The 18,445-nt window shown below is 44.6% G+C and overlaps 1 protein-coding gene across 6 annotated transcripts in view; it reads right to left on the bottom strand.

Annotated features, from left to right (window-relative positions):
• Positions 1–16,696, bottom strand: part of TLR2 (toll like receptor 2) — a 321,825-nt gene extending 305,129 nt beyond the window's left edge. For 5 of the 6 annotated variants that reach the window (XM_069242846.1, XM_069242872.1, XM_069242854.1 and 2 more), the window contains exon 1: positions 16,127–16,680. The gene's annotated coding sequence lies outside the window, so the exon portion shown is untranslated. Of the gene's footprint in view, positions 1–16,126 lie in introns of all 6 variants that reach the window. The other variant, XR_011205421.1, reaches the window with a different exon arrangement.
• Positions 16,697–18,445: the final 1,749 nt, after the last annotated feature.

Raw genomic sequence — 18,445 nt, 5'->3', positions numbered from 1 at the left:
CATTTTGGCTTCAGTTCTATTGTGGTTTCTTTTAGACGGTAGCACTGGGGTGATATTCGGTTCTATTCTTTTTGCGTTTCTTTAAGCAGTTGCTTTACTTCATATTTTTTGCTCATAAATTGCATGAGCACAAAGCTGCTAGTGAGATACACCATATTATGTTCTGTCTTCAAATTTGGAGGAGAACAAATTGGTCCAACACTCTTTACAACTGGTGAACATAACTTTATGAGAACTCTGCTTCCTGGGAAGCACCTCACACTGACCCTAAAGAGATGTAAGAATGATAAGGTAAAAAAATAATTATGCCTGCAAGTGATGTGAGCACATTGATGTGCCAAGCCAAGCTGTACTTGATTGGTATCCTACCCCCTCCAACGCATAGCTCTCCTGGCATATGATACAGGAGGTGAACATTAATTTTCCCCGCACAAAGTCAAACAGTAAATATGAGGAGCTCTCAGAGAGGGATAAAGCATGTGATGGCATTGAGAGTTAGAAAGGGGGCTGCTACCTACTTTCAGAGACATGAGTGAGCTAGAGTCAAGAAATAACGGTGCTTGGAATGAACAATCTATCTAGAACCATAATATAGAAAGAGTCCTAGGGCCGGTATGCTGCCACACTCCTCAATGGTTCCTCTTGAAAGAGGATGCAGGGGTCAAAGATACAGCCTCCAGTTGGTCCTTCCTTGAGGTGAGTGCTGTCACTCACTGTACTCGCCTGGGGTAGGACAGCGATGAAATATGGACCAGTGGTTTAAAAACCATCAGTTCATCTTCCACTACTGTACATTGCACTGGGAACGATGCACACCACGGCCATATTCTGTGGTGAGCGCATCCAATGAGGGTGCATTCAACAAAGAAGATAACAGTGTGCTAAATTAAAGTAATCGAGTGGCATCTCTAAAAGTGTTTTTGGGGGAGTGGGGTGCCAAGGGACCACAGATAAAATTGATGGTGCTGCATATTTACACTTGTTAAGGAGACTGTGAAGTAAACATTACTAATATCTGTAGAAGGGGTAATGTCTCAATGTGTCAAGGCCCACAAAATCTGTGGAAGGAGTGTCTCAATGACTCCAGTTCATCTTTTCATACCACATTCTTCTGCATTTAGATTCTGAAGTACTTTTCCTCCTGATATCTTTCTGAAACCTTCTAGATGCACATCATTTTCCTGTACGGCACACTCCTTTCTCTTTTCCCTTCTGGTACTACTTTGCATCTCCATCACTTTACCACACACACACACACACAAGGAACCTATTCATGTGTAAGCACTGCATTTTCTTTCAATTTCATCCTGCCAACATTTTGACAGCTGTGTACCTCCATGACACACTTTCATATAGAACCACAACTACAACCGGCACGCCTGACTGTTGCTCTGTGCGCTCTGCAGAGAGACCTGGTTTTGGATGAAAATGCATTCTGATCATTTTTATGTCCCACTGACGGGCATCATGAGAAATTTGCACTACTTTTTGCCTGAAGTCCACAGCTCTCAATTGTGGCCCGTTATAAACAATATGTAAACTGGATAGTGATGCTTTAAATGAAGAAAAGAAAATACCATCACAATCAATTCCATTATATTGCAAGGTGCTGCCGTTATATTAGTATGTGCCTCATCATGTTCAAATTATATATGAATGTTCCTCAAATATTTGAGGGTTTTACTAATCATATGTATATTTCATGGTAGTGGTAACAGCATGATACTGAGTATTTTAGCATGCTAGTAGGCCAACTGAAATATGCCACACTTCTAATCAATGTGCCACCAATGCTCAAATAGGCCAAGGCTACTCACTGAGCTACAGGTTTGCTCCTTGTGCCAATCAATCAAAACATTTATGGAGCACCCTACTCACCCGTGAGGGTCTCAAGGCGCTTGTGGGTGGGTGTGGAGGGGGGTTACTGCTCGAACAGCCATGTCTTGAGGTTTTTTCTGAAGAGTAGGAGGTCTTTGGTTTTGTGGAGGTTGGTGGGGAGGGAGTTCCAGGTTGAGGGGGCGAGGTAGGAGAAGGCCCTGCCTCCTGTGGTGGTTCGTTGGATGCGGGGGACTGTAGCTAGTGCGAGGTCAGCTCATCGGAGGTTGCGGGTGGGAGTGTGGAAGTTCACTCTTTCGTTGAGGTAGGTCGGGCCAGTGTTGTGGAGGGATTTGTGTGCGTGGATGAGGATCTTGAATGTGATTCTCTGGTCTATGGGGAGCCAGGGAAGGGATTTGAGGTGTGGTGAGATTCGTTTGTGGCGGGGGAGGCCAAGGACGAGGCGTGCGGCTGTGTTCTGGATTCTCTGGAGTTTGCGTTTGAGTTTGAGTGTGGTGCCGGCGTAGAGGGCGTTACCGTAGTCTAGTCTGCTGCTGATGAGAGAATGGGTGACTGTCTTCCTGGTCTCTGGGGGAATCCATTGGAAGGATTTTTTTAGAGTGCGGAGGGTGTGGAAGCAGGAGGAGGTTAGTGCATTGATTTGCTGTGTCATTGAGAAGGAGGGGTCCAGGATGATGCCGAGGTTGCGTGCGTGGTTTGTGCAGGTGCCAAGGAAATGAGCTGCTCAACCTGAACTCACACAGGTGAATAGAGGCAACTCATTTCACAAAACGCACTACACATGAGTGATAGGTTGCATGAACAAGCTACAGAAACATAACATCCTGAAAAAAGCAAATACCCTTAGCAAGTAAAACGTGAGATGAGAGAGAACAGTGTCCGTTTTTGACAGCTTTTTTCACCAAGTGGTGGAGCACAACAAGGGGCCAGAACAGTTACAGATGGGCCCACCTGTCTCCGGAGCCAGCCCCACTGATGCTACTAATGTTATATGTCCACTGGCATTCCTGTTGAAAGTTAAAGTGTTTTGTAGTACATGGATAATCAATTGCGTTAAGGACAATAAAAAAATTTCTAGCTATTGCGTCAAGAATTTTCAATTTTATTAAGGACACGGAGGGAAGGATTATGCTTTCTCTTTCTTTACTGACTTAAAACAGCAGCCAATCAAATACAAGTAAAGGAAAAAACTACACATCCCATGATGCCATAACATCCTATCACATGGTCCAATCACTATCCATGTCCTCTGTAATAAGTCCTTTGACCCTTGACGTCACTTCCTCTTTCTTTGGACAGACCAGATAAGATCAACTTGAAACAAAACTTCTTACGCCATCCCGAAGTCTGGAGATATGAACATCTTCTCTTCTTGGATCTCCTTCTCCTGGAAACTCAACCCTGGAGCCTCAACGGAGGTAAAACGTTACAATCAAAATTTTGTCCATAACGATAAGAATTTCAGGAATTCTTCTGCTCAGAACCTGAAACAACAAACAGGCAGGTAATATCTCAACATAATTGAGAACGTCTTAAATAAACTTCATGTTTCTGTACATGATACTAAAAGGAAGGGATAACAACAATAAACCATATGTTCATATAATTGATATTCCATATTCATTGTGTTTTTTAATACAAAGGGTGGGATAATCCTCGCCTCTGTGTCCTTAATAGAATTGAAAATTCTTGACGCGATAGCTAGAATATCTTTTATTCTATGTCAGGACCGGAGGCTCCGATTATGCTAGTTTAAAGCTGTTCTATTACCACAGTAGCTACATCCAATACAGGTTTATGATAAAATTTGCGAAAAGTATTTTCTGAAGACCAATCTGCTGCCTTCATAATGTCTTCCAAACGTGAACCCAAGGCAAAAGATTTTGAAGCCATAGCTCCTCTAGCCGAATGGGCTCCAAATACAGAAGTATCGATACCTGCTTCACTCATCAACCATCTCATCCATCTAGCCAAAGTGGCTGAGGTAACTGGTTTAAAAGGTTTTTGTAACGCAATTAATAATTGACCCTTAACATCTTGTCTAAATTCTGCCGTGACTGTCTCGTAATCGTTTAAACATTGAACTACACATAGCTTTGAATTTTCAGTGTATATTGGATATGATACCGACCTGTAATTTGTTTTAGTCCTTCTTGTCACGGTAAAAGTGACACCCTCTGGAGAAAAAGTTCTACCAGCTAAATCCAGAGCTCTGACGTCTGAAACTCTTTTGCAAGAAATAAGGCATAAGAGCATGGTCAGCTTCGCCGAAATCTGTTTACGGGACAAATACCTGTTAGCAGGCCAAGAATCTAAGAATTTTAAAACAATGTTAACATCCCATAAAACAGAATATTTAGGTTTTGGGGGTTTAGAGAGACGAATACCTCTCAAAAGCTTGCAAATTAACGGATGCTCTCCAATAGGTTTACCTTCTATAAGAGAATGTCGAGCTGAAATAGCTGATCTAAAGTTATTCACCGTCCGATACGCCAGACCAGAACTAGCTAGTTCTGCTAGGAAAATAACAATCAGGCCAAGATGCGCTTCCAACGGATTGGCGCCCCTTCCATCACACCAACTAGACCATCTGCGCCAGGCTGAGTCATATCTCTTATGGGTGCTACCGGCCCATGCCTGCTTAATGAAGTCCGCCGCTTGCTTCGAAACATCTGGGGTACTCCATCTAGACCTGAGACTAACCAGGCTAGTAGAGTCAACTTCCCTAACAAGATCAGTGGATGTTGATGGCCCTCCGGACTCAACAGAAGATTCTGACGAGGAGGAATTAGAAGAGGAGAGGCACAAGCTAAATGAAGAGCTATGGGGAACCAAGGCTGTGCTCTCCAAAAGGGGGTCACCAGAATGATTTCTGTCTTCAGTCTCCGCACCTGAGATAAGACCCTGGCAATCATCAGAAATGGAGGGAATGCATACCCCCGAAACTGGGACCAATCCAGAAGAAAAGCATCTGTCTTTATCGCACAAGGGTCTGGACGCCAACTGTAGAATTTTGGAATTTGACAATTGAGACGTGATGCAAAAAGATCCACCTCGCAACTGCCCCATTCTCTGATTATCTGAGAAAAAATCAGAGGGTCCAATTTCCAGTTGCTGGAATCCAACAGGTATCTGGAATTCCAATCTGCTACTATGTTCTGATCCCCAGGGAGGTATTCTGCTATGACTACTAGACGCTGAGTTAGGCAATAACGCCAAAAATCCTTGGCAATCTCTGCCAGAATCTGAGACTTCGTTCCCCCTAATTTGTTGACATACCTCACTGCTGACACATTGTCCATGCGTAGGAGTATGCAACAATCTGTCTTCGGCGGGGAGAGACTCTTTATGGCAAAAGATCCCGCTAGAAGTTCCAGGCAATTGATGTGAAGGGATTGTTCCCATTCCGACCATCTGCCCCCGTCACAAGGGAGTTGCACCGAGCCCCTCAGCCCCATCTGCTGGCATCGGATTCTATTACCACTTCTGGGTGAGAGCCGAAAATCGCTCTGCCATTCCAAGCCTTCATATGATGAAGCCACCATTGAATCTCCGATTTCACTTCGGCAGTCAATGGGATCAGTTCCGAATAACTCAGGCCTTGTTGTAGATGTCTGATCTTGAGCCTCTGTAATGCTCGATAATGTAGGGGTGCAGGGAAGATCGCCTGAATAGATGAAGCTAACAAGCCCACTATTCTGGCTATCTTCCTCAAGGAGACCGTGCGACTGGAAAGCAGCGATCTCAATTCCCTCTTGAGGTTGCGAATCTTTTGAGAGGGAAGAAGAAGACATAGAATAGAATTTATCTGGAAACCCAGGAACTCTATCACCTGAGAAGGTTTCAACAGTGACTTCTGCGCATTGATAAGGAAACCTAAATCTTGCAGAAGACTGATGGTCCAATTTAAGTGGACTAGAAGGACTTAAGGGGATTGTGCCATCAGTAGAATGTCGTCCAGATATATAATTAATCTGACTCCCCTGGCTCGGAGCCATTTCATCACCGGCCTCAGGAGTTTCGTGAAGCACCAAGGGGCTGACGACAGACCGAATGGAAGGGCACGAAACTCTAAATAATGTCCCTTCCATAGGAATTGTAGGAACCTCCTGTGAGGAGGAAAAATTGGAATCGACAGATAGGCATCTTTTAAGTCCAGTCTTATCATCCAATCTCCTTCTAGGAGAATATCTCTTAGCATGTGGATGCCCTCCATCTTGAAATGTCTGTAGAGGATCCACTGATTGAATTCTTTGAGGTTCAAGACCAAACGGTGACCTCCTCCTCGCTTGTCTACAACGAAAATAGGACTGAGGAAACCGTAAGGATGAGGGGAAGTAAACTGGACTGCTCCCTTGTCTATAAGAGCCTGCACTTCTTTGTCTATAAAATTTTGATTTGCTAGGGAAAAACACATCTGTGTTGGAGGGGAGAGTTGAGAGGGGGTACTGATAAACTCTAGTCGAAACCCTTTGACCGTTTGAAGAACCCATGGATCTCCAGAGATCCGTTTCCAATGATCCAAGCATAAGGCTACTCTGCCCCCAAGTTTTACCTGAGAGTAATGAATAATTCTCACCTGTGAAGCTTGAGTCCTGTATGGCTCCTTGCTGTCCTCTGCGGTGGCCCCTGCGGAACCGAGGATGACCTCCTCTGGGACGGGTGGGGTAGAAGGTGGAGTCTTGATCCCCATGCCAACCACCTCTGCCTCTCGGATAATAGTTTTGGGGACTAGTGTAGGAGCCGCGGCCGGGCATACGTCCTCCATAACGACCGGCCCTGACAAAAAGGCCTCTTTTAAACACCATCTTGAAGGACATTTGGGCTTTGTCCAGGGAAGAGAAGGTAGAGCAGAACTTGGCCAGGTCTTTAATAAAGGATGATCCGAAGAGAAGACCTTCTGCCGAAGGGCCCTCTTCTGAGGATGCCAGGTCAGACAATTTTGGGTCTATGCGCATTAGTACTGACTTTCTGCGTTCTGCAGAAATGGCGCAATCTGAATTACCTAAAAGACATATGGATCTTTGTGCCCAACTGATAAGGACGTCCGTGTCCACTGGGGAGCCTGATTCCTTGGCCACATAAGCCATCTCGAGTATTTTTGTCAGAGGACCAATCCAGTAATTTGTCTTGGCAACTACGCCAGGATCGATCCAGGCCTTTCTTGGGATCCTTTGCAAATTTTTTCATAAAAGTGACCATGGTAGGGCCTATCTCTGGAGTGTCGGATACCTTGCCTTCTAGGTCAGGTCTGGGGCATTCAGCTTTCAATCGCGATCTGACTTTTTTATCGAAGCTCTTTCTTAAATTAGTTTGGACATATTGAGCCACCTCGGGTGGTGGCACCCAATTGGAAGCTCTGGGGTGTATTATTTCAGTGGGGTCGAAGTCTAGGACCTGGGAAGGAGGAGGAGTTTTTTAGCTTTCTTGCTAGGAATCGGGGAAACCGAGTCATCGGAATCATCAGAAGAGGAGTCCTTATCCGAGGAGGAAGGAGAGAAGGAGGCATCCTTCTTGGAGCTATAGTTATGCTCCCCACTACGTTTTTTGCGTAGTTTATCAAATGCGTCTGCATGAACATCACTAATCCCGGCTCCAGATTCTAGATTTTTAGATTTGTCTTTAACCTTCTAAGGTTCAGTTAGGGTTTGTTGTTGCTGTTGCCCTTGCATCCAACCCTGAGAACGGGCGTAGTCAAATAGTTGTCCCGAAAAGGGGCCCAACGCTCTGACCAGGGTGTTGTTTACCGACTGTTGGACCCTGGTATCAAGGGCTTCCACTAGATCTACCTCTAGTTTGTTGCCCAACTCCTCAGTATAATATTCTGTATCCTGGTCCTCCCATTGAGCCATGATGGGAGCGTATTTATTGCAAAATACCTTTAGCGAGCAGAATTAACTTGAAGGTTAGGAGTTGTAAATGGGGGAGTACAAAAACGCCAAAATTCAGGCTAGGATTGAAAAGCCCTTAAATAGAATGTGGAGGGAGCTGCCTGAAGGTACTCTAGGCTGCAGCCTAGTTTAATTTTACAACCCAGTCAGTTCAGAGACTGCTGGGCGTCAGGGAGCAAGATAGAGGTGTTTTTGGGGGTCTACGGTGCCCTCGCGCCGCAAATTCACGAAGCCGATCTCAATTCAAAAGTGAAAGTGAGATCGGCTCGTGGATGCGCGCGCGCCAGCAGAAATGGAAAGGAGACTGCGAAAGCAGCTCCGCTCCCGCTCCCACTCCACTAAAAAGCGTGCATTAACATTTTTTCTGCAAATGCCAGAAAATGCGAGTGAGTACGATCGCTTATAGTAACATAAACAAAAGCGCGCTGAATCGCGACGCTCAAATAATTGCAATTACAGTACAAAAATCAATACATATAACCGAAAATCTCGGAGAGAAATAAATTGTGTACTTATCTGCTGCGAAGCAGCAAAGAAAGAGGAAGTGACGTCAAGGGTCAAAGGACTTATTACAGAAGACATGGATAGTGATTGGACCATGTTATAGGATGTTATGGCATCATGGGATGTGTAGTTTTTTCCTTTACTTGTATTTGATTGGCTGCTGTTTTAAGTCAGTAAAGAAAGAGAAAGCATAATCGGAGCCTCCGGTCCTGACATAGAATCTAGGGTTATATGTGCTCTAGTATTTTGGGCTTTTCTTCTCATCTGACACAGTGACACATTTACGGTTGCCACATTGGTAAAGGAGAACAGGCAATATGGGACAGTATTACATATGTTCTTGTTTGTGCCATGGCCTCCCCTTCGAAAGGTGCGCCTAGTGCAGTAAGGAACGCGAACGGTATTGTGATGAATAAGCTGCCCCAGGGACAGCCACAAACTTGCACTACCCTGGGGGCATCCCAGTCACTGAAATACGGAGCAGCTGCTTCAAAGGTGCTGCATGTTTCTTTGTGTAGGCGGCAACCTGCCTGCACTTTAAAGAAGGGTGAGTGATCCCCATGCAGGCGGGTACAGTGAGGGACTGCAGCCACCTGCAGGGGAATGTCTGGAGGGTCTGTGTGACCCCCCTTCAGAGGGCTGCCCTTAGGTGCGCACTAACAGTGCACCACATTTTTGTGGCATACTGCCAATGCCCCTCCTAGGACATGTTTGCCTCTGTGCCTCCGCCATAAAGTACTGTAGAGGCAAAGTGATTCTCTCATTTGCATAGGGCCACACCACACGCAAACAAAGGAACACCCTCTGAAGATAGTGCTGACCTACATGTGTGCCAGTGCTATCAGTATTACAGATGTCTGAGGTATCGTCTGTAATACCCCATGGTGCCCTGGGGATCAAAAAGTGGGGGCACATGCCCATTGCGTCCACAGGTCCCTATGTGTAACATGGCTCCAGGAAGGATCGGCCAGATCGCACGTATTCTTGGGGGACGTATTTTGATCAGCCTACTGTTCTATAATAAAGTGGACTCTTTCCAGAACTTATCTCAAAGGAGCAAAATCAGTTGAATGATTTGTGGCATGGTCAGGGCTGACTTTAATGATAACAAAAAATCGAAGACTGACATCTCACAACTTAGGCCTTCCTTATCTCTCTGAATGTTTAAACAAATCTGACTCCTGGTGTTGTCACGGCACAAAAAAGTCGACAACTGAGCTAGTGATTGCATTAAGAACCCAGCTGTCAAGATTATAAGGTGTCCAGAGCGGATGCACCGTTGCTCTAAACGCAAGGTAAATGAGGGCTTATTGAGAAGGGAGGTCGGGAGTTGGAGTTACGCTGGGGAGGCTTTTGTTTGTTTTGTTTGATTTTGTAATTCAGACAGACTACTATGGGGTTGAGTAAAAAGGGTGGGTGGGATGACACAAAAATCACTCCTCACAAGACTATACCAGCTATGCCTCACAGATGGAATGGTCTTTTTTCAAATCTTCCCACTCGGTATTAAGGATCTCAGGGGTGCTCAGAGGAAAGACGTCCTCCTTCAAATAATTTGGTACAATCTCCATTTTAATATTAACCATATCAGTGGTATCATTTTAACACTCACGGGAAAGAGAGTCAAGTGAGGCACACACAACCTTTCACTTCTTACCAGCCCCAGCAGGCAGGCGGACATGGAATGCTAGGGGGCGTATTATTCACCTGAATTATATTCATTTCAGAAACATGAAAGGATGAGTCGTCCCTGCCTGGACGCAAACTAGTCACCTCACGTGTAAATAAAATCATGCTGATTGGCTTTTATAAATTCTACTAAATTGCTGCTTGCGTTTTCAGTATTCTACAGCAGCGTCACCATACGCAACAGGAGTCCTTTCATCCACCGTCAAAGGGCAGGAGGCTGCGCAGTTCCTGCCTGGATTTCAACCTTCCACTGGCATTTTACGCACAAATCTCTGCACCATGCACTGTCACCCACTGAGACAGCTTTTTAAAAAAAACGGACAAAACACCTGAACACTTCTATGTTGCAAGAGAGCTCCTAAACCTTTCAATGATGCACACCACACAAAATACATTGCTTCCTGGCCCTTTAAAATATGAGGTGCTACTCTGAAACTCAACAATGTTTCTTTTATCGGAGCTGGAGGTATGAAAGACTGTGTGGTCCTCATCGAAATTAGAACCGGTGACCTATAGTTTACACAACTTTCTTGGTAGGTGCATTAGACTACTGATCCATAAAAAAAGATACAAAGTCAATAGAAATGGAAACCACTTATGAAGACACAAATGCATGGGACATACTAAAATGTATACCGAAAACAGTTCAAACTAAATTGTCTCATGGATTTTTTAAATATTGAATGTTATTATTATCTAACTTATTGTGTTATTTATTTTCAAACACTTCTGCGGGGATCTTTCAATACCCTTTGCTACATATAGCAGAAACCTTTATTATTTTATCTTTCCGTATTTTGACAATCATCGCACAACCCGCAATTTTTACCCTTAGAGCACGCAACGTTGGTGTTTTACTTTGATATGTACTGCAATATTTATATATACGTAACGTGCACAAAGTAGCTATGATTATAAAGCCCGGCGCTGCACTATTTCCGTAGCCTATGTTCCTGTACTCTAAGTTAGAGGGACACCTAGTATTAAACTTAGCTGGAGCTTCATCTTTAGAGAACAAAACAATCGCACAGGTTCACAAAAGGTGAAAATATTATTTTTAGACACCAATGCTACCTTCTCAGGTTAAATGGTTGTCAACACAGGTCCGCAAATCACGCAGGAAACTGGCCTCTTACATGCTACAGTGTTTCCCAACCTTTTGACTTCTGTGGACCGCCACTATATCATTACAGGAACACAGGGACCCTCACTGAACCATTACTGGAATCTGGAATAAGCTGCCCCAGGGACAGCCACAAACTTGCACTACCCTGGGGGCATCCCAGTCACTGAAATTCGGAGCAGCTGCTTCAAAGGTGCTGCATGTTTCTTTGTGTAGGCGGCAACCTGCCTGCACTTTAAAGAAGGGAGAGTGATCCCCATGCAGGCGGGTACAGTGAGGGACTGCAGCCACCTGCAGGGGAATGTCTGGAGGGTCTGTGTGACCCCCCTTCAGAGGGCTGCCCTTAGGTGCGCACTAACAGTGCACCACATTTTTGTGGCATACTGCCAATGCCCCTCCTAGGACATGTTTGCCTCTGTGCCTCCGCCATAAAGTACTGTAGAGGCACAGTGATTCTCTCATTTGCATAGGGCCACACCACACGCAAACAAAGGAACACCCTCTGAAGATAGTGCTGACCTACATGTGTGCCAGTGCTATCAGTATTACAGATGTCTGAGGTCTCGTCTGTAATACCCCATGGTGCCCTGGGGATCAAAAAGTGGGAGCACATGCCCATTGCGTCCACAGGTCCCTATGTGTAAAATGGCTCCAGGAAGGATCGGCCAGATCGCACTTATTCTTGGGGGACGTATTTTGATCTATATCATTACAGGAACACAGGGACCCTCACTGAACCATTACTGGAATCTGGAGATACCCCCTTCGCATCAGTACTGGAAGCCGCGAATACTGGCATAAACATTGTTCATGATTTGAAATGCAAAACAATACACAAAAAATCTGAATCAAGCATTAATCAAACACATATAACACATTTTATTTACTTTGCAAACAAATCTAAATTAAATTAAATTAAATAAATAATTTTATTAGGGAGATTGGAGCTTTTCTAAATTGAATTGAAGCCACACATCGTCCATACTATATTCTGTTTAAATCACCTGCACTGCTCCCACAAATGTTTGAAGATACTAATTTATTTTTTAGCCTCCAATTTCAAATTCCTTGGCATTTACAGTAAGGTTAAAAAAATGTAATTGTACATTTAGCCACTTTATTTATATCCTTTATTAATCTGTTATTCTTTTTTAATTTTCTAAGCAGTCGCTGACCCCAAAGGAAGTATCACGGACCCCCGTGGGTCCACGGACCACAGGTGGGGAACCACTGCTCTAGCAGAAATCACAAATTAACCCAGCCTCTTATAGGCTCTAGCAGCAATCCATCGGGTGCAGAGATCAGTTAGGCTCAGGCCTATGGGCTGTGCTCAAGTCCTTGGATCCTCTGACCTCAGAGGTCTTTGTGAAGCAAAGTATCCAACAGGTAACAGATTTTACAGGCTAGAATCTCAAAGAGGAAAACTACCCATTACTTTAGACAGATCTGACAGGCTTGTGCCTTTTGTAGCAGAGTTGTTAGTTAAGATCAGAGATCTTTTGAATATGCAGGATTCAGGTAGCCATGATAGTGCAGATATCGGCAACCCTTCCCCAACAACATTGTACAACGACTACTTAACCAATAAGTAATGAAATAATTCAGACAACAAAGCGTTTGGTGGAAAACAAATTGCTGCAGGTTTATTTCAGAATTGAAATATGCCAACGTGGTGGATGCACTTACGGGCAATCCAAGCTCAGGCAGCGATGAGTAACCTAAGCTTCCCACCCGTCTGTTGAGCCCAACTGGCACCATGAGACCACCCATTCGGTGGTACAGTTCTTTTGATTAAAGAGTTTTAATCCCTTTAAGACCGTGGACAGCCCAGTCTAGGACTAGAACTCATGCCTTTTTAAGGGCTGAGCATCACCAAGGCAAGCCTCTTGCTGCTCAGGCTTGCAACCGCCCAAGGGACTAACAGTGCAACGTCACGTGCATCTAGTGTCCTGCCGTAAAGAATCTTGGGGTTAGTCATGGAGCTCACCTATTGTGCTTCCTGAGGTGGTCCCCTTCTGTACCAACTGCCTCCAGATAGCCCTGTAACTCTGTCATCGCCTCGGATGTGGCCACAGTCACATTCGGGACTCCCCGCACCATGGCAGGCATCCTAATCACCTGTAACTGGCAGTTTCCAGGGCCTCCTGCAGGTCCAAGAGGAGCAAGCTCATATTAACCTCTGACAAGTGTACCCCACCCTTATCAAAGTACCCTGCGCAGCTTGCGTCAATTAGGCCATGCCTTATGAAACCAAAGCCCTCTTTGCTGTGAACTTGTGCATAGCAGTATTTACCCTTTTGTGGGAATGCTCGATTGTGCGGGATGAAATCACCCACACCATGCACCCTAATAAAATAAAGATATGCACATTTTGTACATCATTTTAATTAGTAGCCCAACATCATAATAACACAATGCAGGATACACTAATCACCGATCATTTTTTCTGAGCAATCAACCCTCTAGAAAAAACCATCCCCTCCAATGTCACACATTTGTACAATATTTATATGATGGATGCTTTTATTGCATAGACCTTCACCCTGCGCACCTGAACTAGTCAAGGCCAAATATAGCGTCAATAATAATAAGAATCGCACTGGCCCAGCTTCATAAGGCCTGTCAACATCAGGGCAGTGTGCGCTCTATGGGCGACTAGAATGCAAAAACCCAGCACTTTCAAGATAACGTAATTTATGCATTTTGCTGATATGCTCTGATTGGCAGTGGTAAAGTGCACAGAGACAATAAACTAGCAAAAACAGAGTCCAGAATGCCATCAAAAACAGGATGTCAGAAGGCAAAAAGACAGGGGAAACATGCAAAACTATGCCAGGTCTAACACCTTCTATATAACAAGCTTTGAAGTTTAGCAGTCTTGTCCTATCAGGATTGAACCCCTCACACGTTGTCCCCAAATTCTGCCAAGCTGGTGTACCCAACCTGGGATCACTCAGCCCCTGGGCGCACCTTCTTTTCCTTGAGGGGCTGATGTCGCCCACCACACTCTGCAACACGGCAGCTGCTCACTTGGTCGTGACCCTTGTCACTGGAGGCAGTGGGAAGAGATTCAGCTGCGCTGAATGACGATGCTAAAAAAAGAGGGGGGCAGCGCGTCAGCAACGCAGGTGTACAGCATGACTAGCCAGGGACAAAGAGGGCAGCACTTGTAAGGGGCAGGTGTAAAAACCTGTCCCCTCAAAGCAAGGCGCTGGAATTGACACGGGGGAGCGCCGGACATTGGGTTCCACATCCCCCCCCCCCTCCACCCACGAGTGGACAACAGATGAGTGTGCCCAATGCAGTACAAAGGGGGGCTCCCTCTTAGGAAGGCACGGTGTGCGCGCCCCGGACAGCCGCATTCCCAGCACCTCCAGGCAAAGGCCTTGGGAAGCCAAACATCTTCGAGCTTCAGTCTTCTGACAGCAGGGCTATCCCTCTGGTCAGGTCTGTGACAACAGAACTATATACTAAAGTACAACGATTTTACAGGCTTTAGTAGCTAACAGAAGAACTATCCTACAACTCCAGTTTACAAGGTTTTTAGAAGATTATGCGTCTGACAGCAAATCTTTCCCCAGGTCACACAGATTATACAAACACGGGTTTATGGCAAGGTGGCTGCTGCGCACGATGCTACAGAGATTTGAGAGACACAGGCATATCACAGTAAGGCGATCCATCGGATTTCACTGAATTTACAGATGCATGTTTCAGAAAAAAACCTATGACAGTGTACTAAAATCTTACATACTAAAGGAATCATACGAAAATTGTACGCACGAGGTTACAAACATATTACATTCACAGACTTCAGACAGCAGAGCTACCCGCAAATCTCAGAAGATAACTCTTTACTCCAAAAATAGAGTGCAGATTTCCCTTTTAAGTATAGATTCTCTTAAGGCAATGACAAATGATAATGAAATGACAAACGATATTAAAAATAAGCTTTTCGTGCACAAGACACCTTCAGCCGGAAGAAACGCTGATCATAATAACATACTTTACAGTTACCATTCATCGCCGCCATTTTTAAGAAATGGGATAGACACGTGACTAAAAAATCACTCAATGGTACTCAATTTACCTAGCTCTAAAGGATGGAGGTCAGATTGCGCAATGATTCGGACTCACGCTCTTCAGATCACAGCAGATTTAAAGCGTGAGACCTAACTGTGCCCACTTGACGCCAGACAAGCCCCAGTGTGTTCCAATTATGTTTATAAAAAAAAAATACATCTAAATTGTGATTGGTAATGCTGTAAATCTGTGCAACCATCGTTATCGTGCATAAATAACTTTATAATACTTAATCTGTTTTTTTTGTTTGTTTTTTTACAGCATTTATGTAGCACTGCTGTTTGAGCCCTTGCAGTTACACCTGCATCGCTGCAGAAACCCTGCTAATATCCGAAAATAACAAATTTACAATTTATTCGATAAAACGTTAATTGCAGCATGAAGGGTGACACAATTTAGCGCTATTTACAACACTATTAAAGACCCATCATCTCGTGTAATGCTTTATTTGCAAAAGCTGCATATTATGTTTTTTTGTGAAAGCCCGTGGTACTTTCTCGTGGAACCAGACAAGGTGCAATCCCATTTTCCGACATTAATCAGTGCAGCACCTCTTGGGTGAAGGGAAGGAGAAAACGTACAGTGAAGTTACAGAACACGCGCTGCATTAAGGACCCGGACCGAAGCCTTTCGATGTACGGGTTCGGACCGTGGGCCAAGAAACGACTCAGCATGTAAACAGTGAGTCTGTCACGCAGTAAAAAATATTAGGCAGAATGGATCAAATCAATATTTTCAGGGCGACGCTGCAGTTACTGCAACTGATTTATTTACAGCGCTCCCGGTAAGCGCTCAACTGTGATAAAGTGGATTTCCCCGGTACCCGGAATTTAGATCCAGGAGAAGTGGACAATCGCATCAAAGTCCCCCGTTCCATACTCTGCTACGTACCAGCTCACGCAACTGTGTTTCAAAGAAAACAGCCAGAGACACACTAGCCTCGATCAACAAGAAAGCGCTTTCATCCCAAGTGGAGACACACAACGGGCAGTAAATTTACCTTAGCAAGTTGTAGGAGAGCACGCTTCACCGCTTCCTGTTCCGCGAACTTATGTCTTTTTCAGTGCGGGGATTTAAGGGGCGCTTGGCCGTGAAACTTGTGAGTCTCGGAATGTTAGGAGCCCTGTAAAGTAAGCCTCCGATTCCTCCGTGTGCAGAGCCGGGCTCTCTGGCGCCCCTACTGATTCTTTGTCATTATAACTTCTTTGAGTTCTCGGTTCCTTCTCAAGCCTGCGGGCAGATGCACAAGGCACAGTTTAGTCTTTGTGCTTTGCAGTTACCGATAGAACACTCTGCGGCGCTATGCTGTAGTACGGAGATAGGATCTCTGAAGTGCCGTCGGATGGATGAATCTTTCCAAAAGTGTTGAAGAACTAGCAGAAAATATGAGTACCACAAATGATGCTTTGTCCTAAAACTGCACAGTTCAGTCATCAAAGAACAGATGCTGTCTTTATAAACACGGCTGGGAAAACCCCAGTCACTGGCTGCACCGCCTTGTTTTTCCGACCTCACCGAATAAGAGGCGGCTCGCGACGTTCCAAGAAGCCGCCTTCCCAGTAGGCGCCTCTACATTGTGCTTGGAATGCGGTCAAGATGTCACGTGGGATGAGTACAAATCCAAGTGCTGTAAAGAAGAAGTGCAGGTTTCTTCTGCACAAGCACGAAGAAGGTAAATGCTGCCAGCTGTTATATAAACAAACTGTGAAAAGTGTACGCATCCTGAATATCCTGTTAATCTTCTACAGAGACGAACCGGCGAAAAGGTGCAGCACGACACTACCTGTGTCGTAGTGGCCGCTTTAGTGAGGCAGGCTTGTATTACATAACCGCCAAAACTTCCTGCAACACCTTACGACCCAAAGACAACTCGCCAGACAACAAAACTCCCAACACCAGCCACCCTGTAAAAACTATCGAATAACTCAGATTTTAAGTTTTTAACCCCTTTTGCTGACCCCTACTAAGTCTCTTAACCATTGCTCTTCCCCTTTCCCTTGTTTTAAACTTCATTAAAAAATTATCCAAGGCCCCTAACCCTATCAAGTTGTCTACGTTCTCACATAGCTGGACAGCCCATCAGCAAAGCCTAAACATAGAATCCACCTGCTCCTAAGTGTAAAAGCTGTTGTACCAACTAAAGGTAGATACAAGCAAACTTCTTTCAAATACCTGCTCTAATAAAAGAAACATAACATTTACATACCAGCCGTATCATATAACGACCTCCTACATGAACAAAACGAGTAAGGAAAATGGGGGAGATGTGGTAGGGGAGGGATGGAAAAACAGTCTTCCCCCGACCCAATGTGCAGGTGAAAAAGAGCAACCGCCCCTACACTTTGCCATATTATGCCCGATTGACCAAGCCATAACATATGCCTACACTATCCCTACCTATGACAGGCCAAACCACCTACCCCAAAAGGGCAGGGCACCTGTATCCAAAAGTGAATCTGTCTAGAGATCACCATCAGGTGGGATAACGCAGCACAACAGGCAATCAACATGTGTAGAAAAGGTAGTTTTGAGGAGTAGGTTTACATTCCATATGCAGCTAAACTTCTTGCCAGTTGGCATACACCTTAAAGACAAATCTCACTAGACAACAAAACACCCCAGAAATTTAGCAACCCCATACCTTAAATTTCAGCCTTAGGTCTTTAATCCCTTTGCTGCCCAAAAACCTTCCTTTCTTCTGAGTGCTTAATTTAAGCCGGTGGTTTCCGACCACCAGCACTTAATTGTGAACACCGGGACTGATAACAAACAGCCACACTGTAGTGTTGTCTGTCTGATTTTGTGATGAACACAACAACAACTCTTTAATAATTCTATATACATTGAAAATGACTCATACCTGCTATAAAAATAGCGTGGGTGGCAGGTATTAGTCATTTTTAATGTACAAAAAGTCTATGTACAAAAAGTCTAAATTGTCATTAGTAGCATGCAAGCTTTAGTGGTTTATTGACAAGGCCCTGGCACTTATTTCTTTACAAAGTAAGTACTGCTCCTGACTAGTGTTTCTTCCATTTCCCTTGTCATAATCTCAATTACAAATTTCAGCAAGGCTCCCTCCTCTTACCCCCAATGAGATGGCTACGTCTATGCCAACCCATCCGTAAAGGTTACATAGTGCCAACCTAATCCAGGAAAATTCTCCTCCACCCAATATATCTACCACATCCTATTTCCCCAAAGCCTGTACCCACTAGTAGACCTAAATATTACACCCATAATTTTTCATTCAAAAGATCCATCAGTGAATACCCATCTCCAATAGATATAATTCACTGCACACACAAAAGACAAGCAA

The sequence above is a fragment of the Pleurodeles waltl genome, chromosome 1_2, assembly GCF_031143425.1.
Source record: "Pleurodeles waltl isolate 20211129_DDA chromosome 1_2, aPleWal1.hap1.20221129, whole genome shotgun sequence".
NCBI lineage: Eukaryota > Metazoa > Chordata > Amphibia > Caudata > Salamandridae > Pleurodeles > Pleurodeles waltl.
This window is presented reverse-complemented; position numbering and strand designations above follow the sequence as displayed.